Source organism: Ictidomys tridecemlineatus, chromosome 4 (assembly GCF_052094955.1).
Source record: "Ictidomys tridecemlineatus isolate mIctTri1 chromosome 4, mIctTri1.hap1, whole genome shotgun sequence".
Lineage (NCBI taxonomy): Eukaryota > Metazoa > Chordata > Mammalia > Rodentia > Sciuridae > Ictidomys > Ictidomys tridecemlineatus.
In genome coordinates, this window is record NC_135480.1 from 130,552,333 (window position 1) to 130,567,046 (window position 14,714).

At 38.5% G+C, this 14,714-nt stretch overlaps 1 long non-coding RNA gene across 3 annotated transcripts in view; it reads right to left on the reverse strand.

Annotated features, from left to right (window-relative positions):
- Positions 1 to 10,150: 10,150 nt before the first annotated feature.
- LOC144376874 (uncharacterized) overlaps positions 10,151 to 14,714 on the reverse strand; it is a 256,260-nt gene continuing 251,696 nt past the window's right edge. For all 3 annotated transcript variants that reach the window (XR_013437246.1, XR_013437245.1, XR_013437244.1), the window contains exon 4: positions 10,151 to 10,538. This is a non-coding gene — a long non-coding RNA (uncharacterized LOC144376874). The remainder of the gene's footprint in view (positions 10,539 to 14,714) is intronic.

Sequence of the window (14,714 nt, forward strand, 5' to 3'; positions counted from 1 at the left end):
AAAAAGGATCCAGGTTAATTCCAGTTATTGACCCTGTGGGCAGCACTTATATGGGCAAAAGGGGATTCTTTCCAATGCTGGTATTGATTTCCATGTATAACTCCCTCCTCACTGAGTCTTCTCTTCATTGCAGCCAGCATAAAAGTAATCATTCTCTTTATGATCACTCCTTCAAGTCAGCCCCCAAGCCACTTGTAAAAGAAAGAAAAACAGCCAGGAAGGAGAGCCCTACAGCATAGTGAGGTATCTTCTAGTGTAAGCAGTGCTCTGAGTTAGCTCCAGACCCCAAACCTAAGTGCCCTGAAAACACATGAGATGTGGCAAGAGCAGAAGTGAGCAGAATTCTGAAAAGTCCATTGAAGGTGTGTTATGGGGAATGGATTGTTGTGTAACTAAAGGAGGCTTGAAATGGAATCAATGGAAGGCTGTCTGTCTCACACACACAGAATCACACACGTACATATCAGATTGATCCATCTTTTCCTTTCTTTGACTCTATCTCATACCACACAGGGCCTTGCGCTCATGTGTGCTATGATTCAGGCTCTGTCCCCTCAATAGCTGCAGAGTGAATCTTAAATTAGGTCATGCCAATTCCAAGTCTAGACTCTCTCAGCAGCTTCCAGTCTCTCGAACTCCTCAAACTCACTCCTCCACTCCTTCTTATATAAATTCTGCTGTGCCCTGGGTTTGATTCTCAGCATCACTTTATGTCCAAATTCATCTCAAAACCTTATCCCCTCAGCTAGCACCTACTACTAGTGAAAACCATGAGTGTGAGGATGTTCATTCCACTTCCACAGCCAGATATACCCTGTGGGAACATCCAGGCCCCTGAAGGTGACTCATTGCCATAAGGAATTTGTGGTTCTGGGATGGTCAAGAATTATCTAGAACTATGTATGCTATAATACAGTAGTCATACTACAGGGCCCATGGAACACTTGAAATGTGGCTAGAATTAAGATGTGTTGTAAGTGAAAAGTACACATTGGAACTTGAAGACTTATTACCAAGAGAAAGAACATAAAATAACAATTTGCATGTTGATTGTATTTTTAAATAATAACATGTTGGATATACAGTTGTTCTTTAGTATTCATGGGTTTATATCTGTGGATTCTACCAACAGTGGATCAAAAATATTCAGGGAAACAATTGGCCTCTGGACTGAACATGTATAGACCTTTCTCTTGTTATTCTCTAAACAATGCAGTATAACATCTATTTACACAGCATTACATTGTATTAGGTACTATGAAAATAATCTAGATCATGAAAATCAAAAGAATATTAGTAGAATAGAGGAAAGGAACTTGGAAAAGGGAGGAGAGGGTGACAAGGGGAAATACAGGAAAATGATATTGGCCAAATTCTATTGTTATATCATGTGCATGTGTGGATATGTAACAACAAATCCCACCATCATGTACAATTATAATGCACCAATAAAAATGGAAAATATTTTTTAAAAATAAAAGTATTCTAGAGATCATTTAAAGTATATGAGATGATGTGCTCAGGTTATAGGCAATCACTGCACCATTTTATAAGACTTAAGCATCAGGGATTTGGGTATTCGCAGGTGGTTCCTGGAAACTGCCCTCCATGGATACCAAGCATAACTGTATAATTAAACTTCGTGTGTGTGTGTGTGTGTGTGTGTGTGTGTGTGTGTGTTAACATAGTTACAGGAAATTTAACTCACATTATGTTTCTATTGGACAGAGCTGTACTAGATCAGTGGTTCTCAAAATGTGGTGCCAGAACCAGTAGCATCAACATCTTTGAAGGAGATGGGAAAGTGTTAGAAATGCGAATTCTCTCAGGTCCCACCCCAGACATAGTAAATCAGCAGCTGTGAGTCCAGCAATCAGTGTGTGAACAATCCCTCCAGGTGATTGTGATGAGAATCACTAGCCTGGAAGAGAAAGGAGGCATTTTCCTTTTCCCTTGGCACCACACCCCTTATACCTGCAGGGAAGGGCCAAGGGCCAGACCCTCTGAAGACTCAGAGGCCCTGCTGCACCCCACACCAAGGGCAGAGCTGCCCTTGGCCCTTCCCTTAGTGCTTGCCTGGAGCTGTTCTCCTGCCTACTAGGAGATGTATTTATTCAATGGGTTCAGTCATCTTGCTAAATAAAATCACTTGCTTAGGCTGGCAAATATTGACTCAAGCTGTTACGCTTTTATGTATTTCAGCAACTCCCAATGTTGGAGGGCTCAGCAAGCAAACAAGAACAGGTACAGGAAGTTATTGTGGTGTTTGGGGCCCTTGTTTGTTTTTGTGCTGCTGATGCCTGTTGCTTAATGTGTAAGGCTGGTTACTAATGACCTTGTAAAAGAGCCCTCTGAAGTTGATAAGGCCAAAGGCTTTAATAGAATTCAAATGCATGTTACATTTCCACTTGAGGAGTTTATTTTAATTGTGTTTTGAAATATACTGTACCCTAAAGGCCTCTCTTTACCCAGCAATGTACATCCTCAAAATAAAACCCTACAAAGAATGGAATGCATAATGGGGTGCCTAGTAATGGGCAGTTTGAATTTAATTTGAAGGAGGGCTATTGCTATCCTTCTGCATAAATTTAAATAGGTCTCTGCAGCTGGGAGGGAGGAATTAAGGGCTGCCTCATGAAAGGCCTTATGGAGCTGTGCATTCACCATTCATGGTTTCAAACAATAGGAAAGTGGTGGAAATTCTTCATAAGCTTTTGCATTTTCTTTAGCTTCTTGGCACAATCCTAATGATGGGGAAAATAATTTTTTAAAAAATTTCTGATTCTAAATGGAGTGTTGGAGACCATGTTCAGAAGTATGATAAGAAAGCTTTGGTATGCACAGGGTTGGACAATGGATGGGACAGGCATGGCAGAAGAATCTGTAGCAGCTGGAGAATTTGAGGAAAGACAAGATGTGCAGGGAGAGGAAAGCCAGGATCCTCAAACTTACTCCTTTACTCCTTCTTTTATAAATCCTGCTCTGCTCATTCTTTCATATCATTTTCTCTTTTCTTCCTTATCTTTTTTCATTCTTGATGATTTCTTCTTCCTTTCTACCCCTTCCTTCATCCTTTTTTAATTTTTTTTTTTTTTGCCTTGTGGAACAATGTGAAGACAGAGAAGCACTTAAAGGAAAAATGGAGGGAATCAGCCTCCTAAATAAATCATGCTCACATGTCCACCCCTCCCTCACACACTTATACTTGCAAACACATCTTTCCATAACACATATAGTCCCACAAAGGTACATAAACATATGTATGTGTATGTCAAATGTGTGAGAAAATTCTTCAGATGTCAATCTATGGAAAAATATAAATGAACATTTTTCCAAAATGACACTGACATTGAAAAAGATTTGGTGTTTGGGGTTTCCTGTTTAAAGTGATCATGTGGGACTAACCAAATCAGGGAATGCTGGGCACTGGGTAGGCATTACATAAATATCCCCGCATTGCTGTTTCTGAGGTGAGAACCAGTCATTTGAAGACATTGTTGAACCATACATTTTACTTGTTCTCTGTCAACACCTTAATGATGTGGTCAAAGCATCAAAATCATAATTAAGCTGGTACTTATTTTCATTAAGCCATTCTTTCAACTGTAGATAACTTACACAAAATCTAATCCTTAGTGAACTAATGTTGAAAGCTCCGAGTGTCCATTTATCGCTTTCTTTTTCTCTGAGTCTGTCTTCCTTGACATTTCAAATGAAACCTAGTGATGAAACAAAGTCAGTTCAGTTCACTGACCAGCTAATCTGTTGCTTGGGGATGACCCATGATTTCGTTACTGAGAGTCCATTCTTGTACCAAAGCTTCAGATAAAGACTTGGTTCCAAGCCACTGCCCTATTGATTTTCCTCTGACTTTAGATATCAGTCTGTGCTTTCTCACGGCATAATTTTGGAGGGTCCTGAGAATCTAGGACCCAGATAAATTAAACTCTGTGATTCTGAGCTGAGCATTTTGGGCTTTATTCAGTTCCTCTCTGGGGTAGAATCACACTTTTTTTTAGTGTGACAATTCTTTAATGCCAGATCCTTTTTCTGACAATTCTTTAACCCCAGATCCTTCATAAAACAACAAGTACGATGGTGAGACTCTTAAACAGATTTTGATGCAGGCATTTTGCCTTATGAGTGATAGTTATAGATAAGAAATAATATTTGCTAAAATTGATTCAGTCATAAAGGTAAGATCCAGTTTAGATCCAGTTTCTTCAAAGTGTCATCTTGGCTGTAAACCCATCAGTCCATTCTAATTTGAATGGACTAACTGGATGGTAAGTATATGCAAGGGGCTAAAGGAAGTGAGTCACTGGTTGTGTGCCCTGAAACAGTTCACTTCCCCCTTTCCCTCTTTGCTTCCTGGTTACCATGAATGGAGCAATACTCCTCCACTGCATCTTTGCACCATGATATTCTGCCTCACCTTGAGTTTAGAGGAATAGAGTCAACACACAGTGGCCTGAACCTCTGAAACCATGATCCCAAAACATTTTCCTCCTCTAAAACAAAATCAAAAATAACTGCCATCCTAAAGTTTGCTAAATGTGTACATTCATAGGCCCTGACCTGTGTTATTAAGAATCTCCAAGAAGGAGTCAACAAATTGTGGGCTCAGCTCTAGGAATAGATATGGAAACTAATATTTTGTTTCTGTTATCTTTTCTTTCCCCCTGGAGTTAGTTTTTTTTTCTCTCTCTAAGTAGATGGACTTTATTTTGTGTCATTTGAGTATAAAATCATATATTTTCATTGTAAAAATGTTCAGATTAAAAGTCTAAATAATAAATTAAAACCCATCAGTCATCTCACTACTCAAAGATAATCAGTGATCAATGCCAAAATATATATATACATTGTGTATTAAAATAAACAAAATCATTCTGTGAACATCGCTGCTGCCTTCATAGAGCTACAAGATTAATGTCATGAGGGAAGCTGAAGATGGTATGTGTCCTACTCCCTCACTTATATTTAAAAACTGGGTAATAAGATACATGACAAAGGTCCAGACAATGACCCCAGGTAAATGAACCTAAAGACATCCCTATCAGTCTCTCCATCATATTGTGAATGAAGCTTCACATTAGCTATGTAAAATGCTAGTGGCTTAGGACAAAACTCTATATAGTTTAAAATTTCAATAAAGCCTAAATAGTATGGGCAACTAATAAGGCTCATAGCTTTCTCTTGGAAAAGAAAAGAAATGGGTAGTGGAGGATAGTGTATGAGACTCACTAAAATTATTTTTCCATCTTCAATTAGTCTACATGATAACAATCATCTATTAGTCAGTTAGTACTATGAAATATATAATAGAAAGGCAACTTTTTCATCCTTCCATTTGATGTTTTCACATATATTTTCTGAGCATTTATTCTGAGCCAGGCACTACTCCTATAGGACTAGTGTCTTGGTGTTATGGCTTAGAACTTTAATGTCCCCCACAAAACCCATGTGTTGGAAGCATGATCCCTGATTCAGCAAGGCTCAGAGGTGGGGCTTTACCACAGTGATTTGATTGTGAGGGTTGTAATCTCATAAGTGAATTAATCCATTTGACAGGTTCATTTTGTGAATGGACCACAGGGTGATATCTGTGGCTAGAGGAAATAGGTCACGGAGCATGCCCTTGTCTCTTCTTTTTCTCTCTCTCTTCCCCTCCCTGCCTCCTTCCTGGCAGCCATGAGCCGAGAAGCTTTCTTTGGCCACACCCTTCCACCATGATGTTCTGCCTTACCTCAGGCCTAGAGTAATGAAGTCAGCTGACCATGGACTAAACCTCTGAAACTTTTCTGCCTAGAAGTTATTTTTGTTAGGTATAATGGTCACAGTGATGAAAAGCTGATTAACACACTTGGTAAGATGTAAAATGTACACATTTAGGTGTATCAGTTGACTAAACTTTTACCTTCCTCAAAAATAATCTTAACTTGAGGGGTTCTATGAGGAGTTAGGTTTTTGAAGCTAAGAAATTATGTGCATCCTCCTTCAAATTTAACTGCATACACTGCATATCATCAAATGAACATAATGAGAATATTCCATCTCTGGAGTTGCTCAATATTTGGAGATTAGCTTTTAATGAAATATCTTGTTCTCATTGTCCAAATAATCAATGACCTTTCCAATGGTAATCATGTATAAATGCAGGGAAGGAAATCAGTATATTTTTTGAAGGAGAAAAAGGGGTTGGGGGAGAGAGGGAGAGAAAGGCAAGCAGCAAATAAAAAAACAGGAGGGTAGGAAACATTCAACAAAGGGAATTATAAGAATGAAGATCAGTACATGTGTCTTCTAGGAAATCACTTGGTGCTCCTCATAGTAAGAGCATCTAATGCCAGGAAGTGACTTTCAGGGAACGAGTTTCCCAGAAATACAACAATCACACAAAAACTTAAAAAGAAAATTTTAAAAGCAGATATTTTCCAGATTATCAGACTCTGTGCCCTCATTTTATTGATGAGTAAAGGGAGGCTCAGAGATGTTACATGCTTCCTCACAAACTGGAACCTGGGTATTCTATTTTACTCTTTCTACCATTATTTTGCCTACACAGCTTCAGAACGCATGTTCACACTGCTCCTCTTTAGTCAGGACTAAAATTATCTTATAACTATGTTCTACCATTACTATAAACATCCAATCATTATATGGTAGTGATAGTCATGATATCCCCTTTTGGTTAGGGTATTTAGTGAAAAATAAATAACATACTCTCCATACATATGGTACATTCATTAAATTGAGGCTTGAGAATACAGTAAAATTTGTGGGTGATGTAAAGGGTGGGTATAAGGGGATGTGGGGCTGGGGAAGGTGGGAACATTCTGGAAAGGACAGCTACAGAAGTGCCTTTGACAGAAACTATGGTCATGTGAGCTTAAAGCAAAAATTGATTGTTAATTTTTTTTAAAAAAATTCATAACTCTTGCCTTTCTTCCTTACAATAGAACCTAAGTTTGGGAATCTAACTTTTTTTCTCAGTTCATAATGTATTGTTAGGTCAAGGCAAGGAAAATGGTTTATAAATATGATATTCCACTAGGAAATGTCTAGACGGCTGTTTTTGCTCTTTTCCTCCTCTCCTTTCCAATCATGCAGGCCCTGAATGTGAGAAAGACTTAAGGTCTTCAAACAATAGGCCAAATAAATGTCTTTCACATTCTGGAAGGGGGAAAAATGGGTCTCAAGGGCTCAGTAAACCGACTTTAAGTTGTCCTGGAATAGCCACAGTTTTTTTCATCCTCTGGACTCCTCACCATCCTTGCAGAGTTATTTCCTTGGCCTTGAAAACATGCTCTGTGACATTGTGGGACTCTTATGTTTTATGGTGAATTACTGTATCCAATGCAAACCTCCTCCAGAGCTCAGGGAGATCTCAGCAGCAAGGAATATGGAATTGTTCAAATCAGGACTAGATGGGGACTTTGAAGATAGAGTAAACTGTATTTTCTTGTTGACAAAATACTCTGAAGCTTTTGTTGTACATTTCCATAAAAGACTTCCCAGGCACAAATCAATATGGCAGCACCAACTCCACAAGAATAAGAAACGATAAGTATAGTTTTCAGCACCCCATAACCACTCATTACATTTATTTCCCAGTTTTCTTTGTTATTCCTTTCCTGTTCAAATCCGAGCCAGCACATTTTTGGCTTCCCAGCTGAAGCAGGAGGCACTGCCAATCAGCAGGAAATATAATACAGATAAGATTCATATAAACTCTTTTGAACTGGTAAAATAGCTGGATGGGAAATGGATGTTAAATTGTTTACATTTGGCACAAGAAGAAAACGTTCCATTTTTAAATTCAAAGCCTCTGCACCTTTGTAAATGAAAACAAATCACATGGGTCATGTAGTGTTCCACTCTGTAAAAGCCATCAGGAGATGGATAAAAGCTTTTGTAAATCACTAACTTTATCTGGGACTTGCTCAAAAGAGTCAGTCCCCAGATTAAAATGATGTGGCCCTTGTCCCAAGTCTTTAGAAAAACTGCACATCAACAATTGGCTTCCAGAATACTCTGAGGAGTACTCTACAAACAGTGGCAAGTGGCTTGCAGGGGGTTGAGAAAACTTTAAGGAAAAATGCCTATGAATTCTTGGTATTCAACTTAGATCTTTCAAAAACCTTATGAAGGTGAGAGAGCATGAAGGATTAAAAGTTATGGTCTGAAGACAGCATTGTGAAAGAGCTTTCATCTTGGCAAACATTGGTGCAGCAAGCTAAGTTCAAGTGATAAAATTGGTTTGTGAAAATAAAAAGTGATTTTTAAAAATGGTCTGTGAATTCCATGAAATAACCAAGTAGCTTATCCCATAGAATGATAAATTCCCACATTGTCTGAATGTTCACCTATCTTGGCTAGTTGCTCTTATTTCATGAAACATAGTGTAAACTCTAAATGATGTGAAAATTGCTCAGAATGTGTTTAAAGTAAAATTAATTATCCAGCTGAATTAGAAACAGCTGGCTGGATAGTAAGCCCTCTGCCATAGGTGGGATATAGAGCCTGGCATACCTTATCACAGTGGCCCCTCATGAAATCAATCTAAGTTATTGTGTCATGATCAAATATATCATAGAGTCAACCACATGTACCAATGAAAGGGGACAGCAATATCATGATGGTTGTAATTATATACCGGTCTGCATTGCACATGGAGAAACCATCTGGTTTTGATTATTAGAACTATGTAGGCTTCAGAATGAGGCAGATAGGAGGATTCTGTACAACTCTGCATCCTTTTGGATGTGACCCTTAGAAACTCTTCTGGGAGGGGTTTCTTCCTTTCATTCATTCCATAGGGAAAATTCTGACCTGCCATCAGGAATGTAAAATGAAATCAATTGAAGATAGCTCTCTTCATGCACGTTGACATCTCATTTATATCCAAGCAATTTCATGATTTGTGAATCAGGAGATTATTTTTCTTAAAACTCTGGCACAGGTCCAGGTTCCTGAGATTTCAAAATGGTGGAGCTAACACAGGCAGGGGAGAGGAATAAGAACACTGAAGAGCTTCCTTTGTAGACATTCTCCTTTTAGGCTGGATCTGAGTTCTCATTTTCGGAAGATGATTCATTGGAAATATGGTGCCCAGTTCCCCAGTCTCTACTTGGTTTTGTAGTTACTCCAAAATGGAAGTTTCAGACCAGACACTTGTTTCTGCCTGCCACCTGTTGACTTTCTTTTAGCCAGCACCCCACAGATTTCAAGCAAGTATTGAACAGAAGCAAAGTCAAGGACTCAGGACATAGCTTACTCTCTGGCATTCTGAGTGTTGCTAAAAAGACATTTTGGAATCAGTAAACTTAACATGGAAATTCCTTTTTTTTTCTATGCCTGTGAATGCATAGAAAGTGAGAATCATTTTCTTTCAAGTGTTATTTGTCACCTTCAGGTTTTCTAATACTACCAAAGAGTAGTGCTATCTGTTGCTGTCATAAGGAAAAAAATAATCAAGCCAAGCATTGCATTAAAAGAACAATAATATGAATGCCTAAATTAGACAGCACCAATAGGACATCATTTTAAATATTCACAGAAGTTATAATATACTCCTAAACTAGCACTTTTGTTCAATACTTGAACAAATTTTATACCTGAATTGAGTACAACCTCTTATTAGTGCCAGTGATTTGTATGCACAGCACATGAACAAAAGTAATAAACAAAGTGAACTTCTGCTATTGAAATTTGACACAAAGGAATCACCCGATATGTTGGGGAGATGTAGGTGCTCTGAACGGCTTATTTTTGCACTGATGAACAAATGAAACCATACTTCCATCAAGGCTTGGAAGAAATAAAGCAATAAAAACAAGAATCATGGAAATAAGGATTTGGGGCTCAGCAAATATCAGCCTGCAAAATGTTGATAATGTGGTTGGGTAAATGGATAAAGTAGATCCCACCCAGAATTTGCAGAAGGCTCACTCAGGAAGAATAGCAACACGTAAACACTTGGGATTTTAATTAAATTATTAAAAACAAAACCCAAGTGTCAGTTTGAAAATTCATTAACAATAATGCATTTGGGATCCCCAGTGTTGATGTAATCAAACCCAATATTGGGAAATGGTGACTCATGGAGGGTTCAAACAATATGCAGTAAACTCTTTTCTTACCCAGTTATTTTATTGAAAGAGAGGCTGTTTTCCAGTGATAGACATTTAGAACATTTGGTGATGGAATGAACAGAAAATTATTGTAGCATAATGTACTAATGATACTTGGCATTGAGTTTAATAAAGGTGACTGGGTAACAGGTGTTTTTCTGATGAGGTGATGGCTTCCACAAATCAGACAAAATGTGCTGAGGTTGGCTTTGTAGGCTTTTCCTGGTAATTTGAGTTTATAGCCAGAATTAGAGCACTAGCCCTTTATAAGTTTGATCTGATTTGAATCTTGCTGTATGATGTTGCTTCTGAAGTTTGTTATCAGAGTCTTTTCTTCTTTAAAGTTCATCCCTCCAGGATAGCCATTGACTGTCTTAGTTTAGAATCCATCAGAAGCAGACCCTGAGGCAAGGATATGAATACAAGTAGAGAATTTGAAAGGCAGTCTCAGGTTAGACAGATTTGGTAAAGAAAAATGTAAAAGTTCAGATATACTTTCAGATAAACTAAAAATAAATTAGTGTAAGTTACAGTCTATATGATAAATCAGACATGTAATAATAATTAATAATTATAATAATTAGTTATTTATGTAAAATTAAAATTTACTTGGGCTTTCTGCATCTTAACTGACAATCCCAATTCTAGGAAGCTAAGAGAATGGGAGTGAGGCAGACAAGGGAAGGAGACCAGTGCAGGGTGAATTAATGAACAAGTTACTGCTGTAACAACTGTAGCTTCTGGGAACTTTGGAAAACTGAACAGAATATTTGTCCTATCTTGGGTCAAAGAAAGTTGGGAACATGTACCCACTCTCTCCTTCCACCATTTGTTAAGTGCTGAGCCTGAGGGTGTGAGCCTTCCCATCCATTCTATTTGCCCCACGTAAGGTAGAGCAGGAGCAGAGAGCACATTCCTGCAGTCACAAAAAACTCCAGGCAGTTTCAGTGCTTATTGGTACTTGCCTATCAGTAGATGTGGGCAAAACCCTAACAATTCCTTGTTTAAAGACTCTGAATAAGTTATGTTACTCCATTTTGTCTAAAGTCTCAATTCTTCACACTTCTTGCTAGAGGCTCTCTTTTTAGGATGGTGAGTCACTGATATCTTCACTAGTAGAATCTGCTCATTTTCCTAGTTTAGGGAATAGATTTGAGATTGGTATTTACTTGGTTCCCTAGACTATCATTTCTTCAGTATCTTTTTACAAATTTGCATTTCATGCCTCTCTCAGTTCATTAGCAAGCCTAGCACATGGTTCAGAGTTCCACCCTGCCTCACATACTAAATTCCTCCCGGGCAACACCTGTGTGGATATCTCCCCTGATACCCAGAACCTCTTCTTCACTCCAGCCATCTGTCCTCTTAGACACAGCCCACATTGTCATCATCAGGAACTGTTCCCCTACCAACAGTAAATTTGCATGCAGCACTCCCCAATTTTACTGTTTCTGGCCTCCTGATTAGTCACTCTAAAGACTTATTCTTTGCCCCTGCTATTAGCCACACCCAGGCTTCACTGCTTTTTCTACCCAAGAGTGACAACATGGTTTACATTGTCAAACTGACTCTTGCAATTTTTCTAACCCTCAATTCTAATGCCTCAACCTCAGCCATTCATCTTTACATCTCCTCTGGGTCTTTGCTTAGGCAATTAAGTCCTTCCAAACAGCATCAGAACTCTTGAAAATCATGACTCTAAAAATTTGTGATCTTTACTCTTAACATCTTAATCCTCAGTACCTCTTGCAATCATATATTTCCTGAATGTGCTCTCCCTGGCCCCAGACCCTATATTTCCAACAACTATGTCAATTTCTTTTTTACTTTCCTCTAATTTCCCTCACTCAATCCTCCCTATCTGTCCTCTCCCTCCTCAACTCTACATCCTCACTCTTAGGACATAATTTTACCCTTCACCTCCTGTTTCACAAAGAAATAGGAGCCATTGGGATGAAAATTTTCAGACTGTTGCCACTTAAATCTCAAATTTTTCACACTCACACAAATGGAAGCAGGATTTCTACTTCTTTTAATAATTAATCCCTTGATAAATGGCATAAAATCCATTAACATCCATCTTTCCTCAATTACACCTTTTTACTTTTCTGAAACCTCTTCTTGTTTACTAGCCTATATCCATCAACTTTTTGGGGGGGTGGAGGAGTATTCTTTGACCAGTATTTCTCAAATACAGTTTCTGATTCTACTAACCAAATGCAATGGCCTTTATCTGTAGTCACCAATGAAATCTTAGGTAGTACATAAAGTATGTACTTTTCAGTGTTGTCATACTTGAATTCTCTGAGACATTTGAATGGCTGACCACCTCCTACTTCTTGAACTATTCACTTCCCTTGACTGTCTTGAGCCTCTTCAGCTGTACTTTCTCAATAATCCGGGGATTCCTAAATCTGTACTTTCCCTTTAATTCTCAATCCTAGATACTTTCTCAATTTGTATTTTCCTTTCCTAGATATCTTCCATGGTTTTAATTCTTACCTATCAAAGTACTCTTCCAAGATTGTAATTATTTAATAGATTGATAACTTTTAGTTCTTCTCTGAAAGAATTTTTCATTTGTCCATATCTCAAGGACAATCCCAAATTAATATACCCCAAATAGATTAATCATCTGTCCTCTATCCCTGTCTTTCCTCCTACATTATTGGCACAATGAAAAATCACTACCTTCCACCTAACTGCCCTATCCAAATATCTGGGTCCCATCTTTAACTAATCTTTCTTCCTCCTTCTCCTTCCCCATCTTATTGTTTTTGTTAGCCAGATTTTTGGTGATGTGACAAATATCTGTTGAAACCAACTTAGAGGAGGAAAAAAATAATTTTTCTTATATAGTTTTAGCAGGTCACCTGGCTCTGAGGCAGAAACATCATGGTGACAAGACATGGCAGAGGAAAGCTGCTCAGCTCATGGCAGCTGAGAAGCAGAAAGAGACTCAGAGAAAGAGACTGGAGACGAGAAATATCCCTCTAAGGCTTTCCCCCAGAGACCTACTTCTTCCAACTAGGCCCCATCTCCTATAATTTCCATCACTTCCCTCTAATGTCACAGAATTATTAATACACCAATGGATAGATCCTCTGATGAAGTCAGCAGCACCTTCATGATCCAATGACTCCTCCAAAGTTCTGCCTCTGCACATTGCTGCATTCATGCCTTAAACACATGAGTCTTTGGGGGTCATTCCAACCCCAAACCAAAACATCATTAAATATTATTATCTCCTATCAATTTAGATCATGACTATCACTTAAAGTTTGCATAGTTTGTCAACACAATTGCTTTAGTTATAGTCCAACCTTATCACTAAAATGCTTCCCTTCCTGTGGTCTTGATTCCCTGTAACAGTGGTCCACATTATGCTTTGAATGTAGCCCTTGATGCTCTGCCACTGCAACTTATTTTTGAAATGGATATGTTTCTTTCTCTTCCTCTATCTCTGCTTCTCCCTAACATATCCCCCCTAACATTGGGGAAAACTGGACCTTTCTTCCCCATTTTAGGCAGATTTATCTGTTCTTGAGCACACACCCACCCTAAGAACAAAGTAATCCAGACTTTGGGGATGGCACCAGAAGATCTCAGAAATGACTGTCTCCCAAATTAACAAGTAAATTACAACTCCAACAGAGAACACATGGAATGTAGCCTTTGAATCCCCTCTTTAGAAGGCTCCTGTTCCTGCTGATGGGCAGAATCATAGCCTCTGGGACAGGCGTCCCCTGTGTTTCTTCCACACAGGCCAACCATTTCCTCTTGTTGGTTCCCCTGCTTGCATCAATCTCTGTTCATCACCCCTTCCAGTTGCTTTGTTCATTTTCTTTGTTCATAGCAAAGCAATAAACCTTCCTTTTCCTTTTTCTCAAAATCGTGTCTTCATTATTAGATTGGCATTGGGGACAAGGACTGAGCTTTCAGACACTCTTAATTGATTGTCAACTAAATTCTCTTTATTTAACTACTTGAAATAAAGAATATGGCTCCAATTTTTGTGGCTGACTTCTGATAGATTCTAAACCCCACAACCCCCCCCCCCCTTTTCATCCATGTCTGGGCAGGCTGATAAAACTAAGGGTGCTTCCTCGTTTGGTGTTGGTGGGAATTTATACAGAATGCTTAATGGCCCCATCTCATGGCTACAAAAAAAAAACATAAGCCAGTCTTCATTCTCTACTCTGACAAGCCATTTTCACTGACCACTTTATGAGTTAGGGATCCCATGGCCCCCATACCCTTATATAAACTTCCAGCCTTGCGCTAAGTTTACTGTAACAAGAAAGTCACCTACCACCTCTAGCCATAAAACCTAGGACAAAAGAACTGAAAGGTCTAGTTGGTTCATAGTTGTCTCCATCAGAACTCAGTAAGTATTCTAAAAGTGTCTGTTGAATAAGTGAGTAAAAATGAACTAAAATTAATTAGCTTTGTATAAGATTCCTGTGCTCCTTAAAGACAGACATTTTTGTTTTCAAGCATTAGATTTCAGTAAGGTTCATTGAGTCTCAGAGATCATGAATACCATAGGTAATCTTTTTAAAGTGACAGTGAAATGAA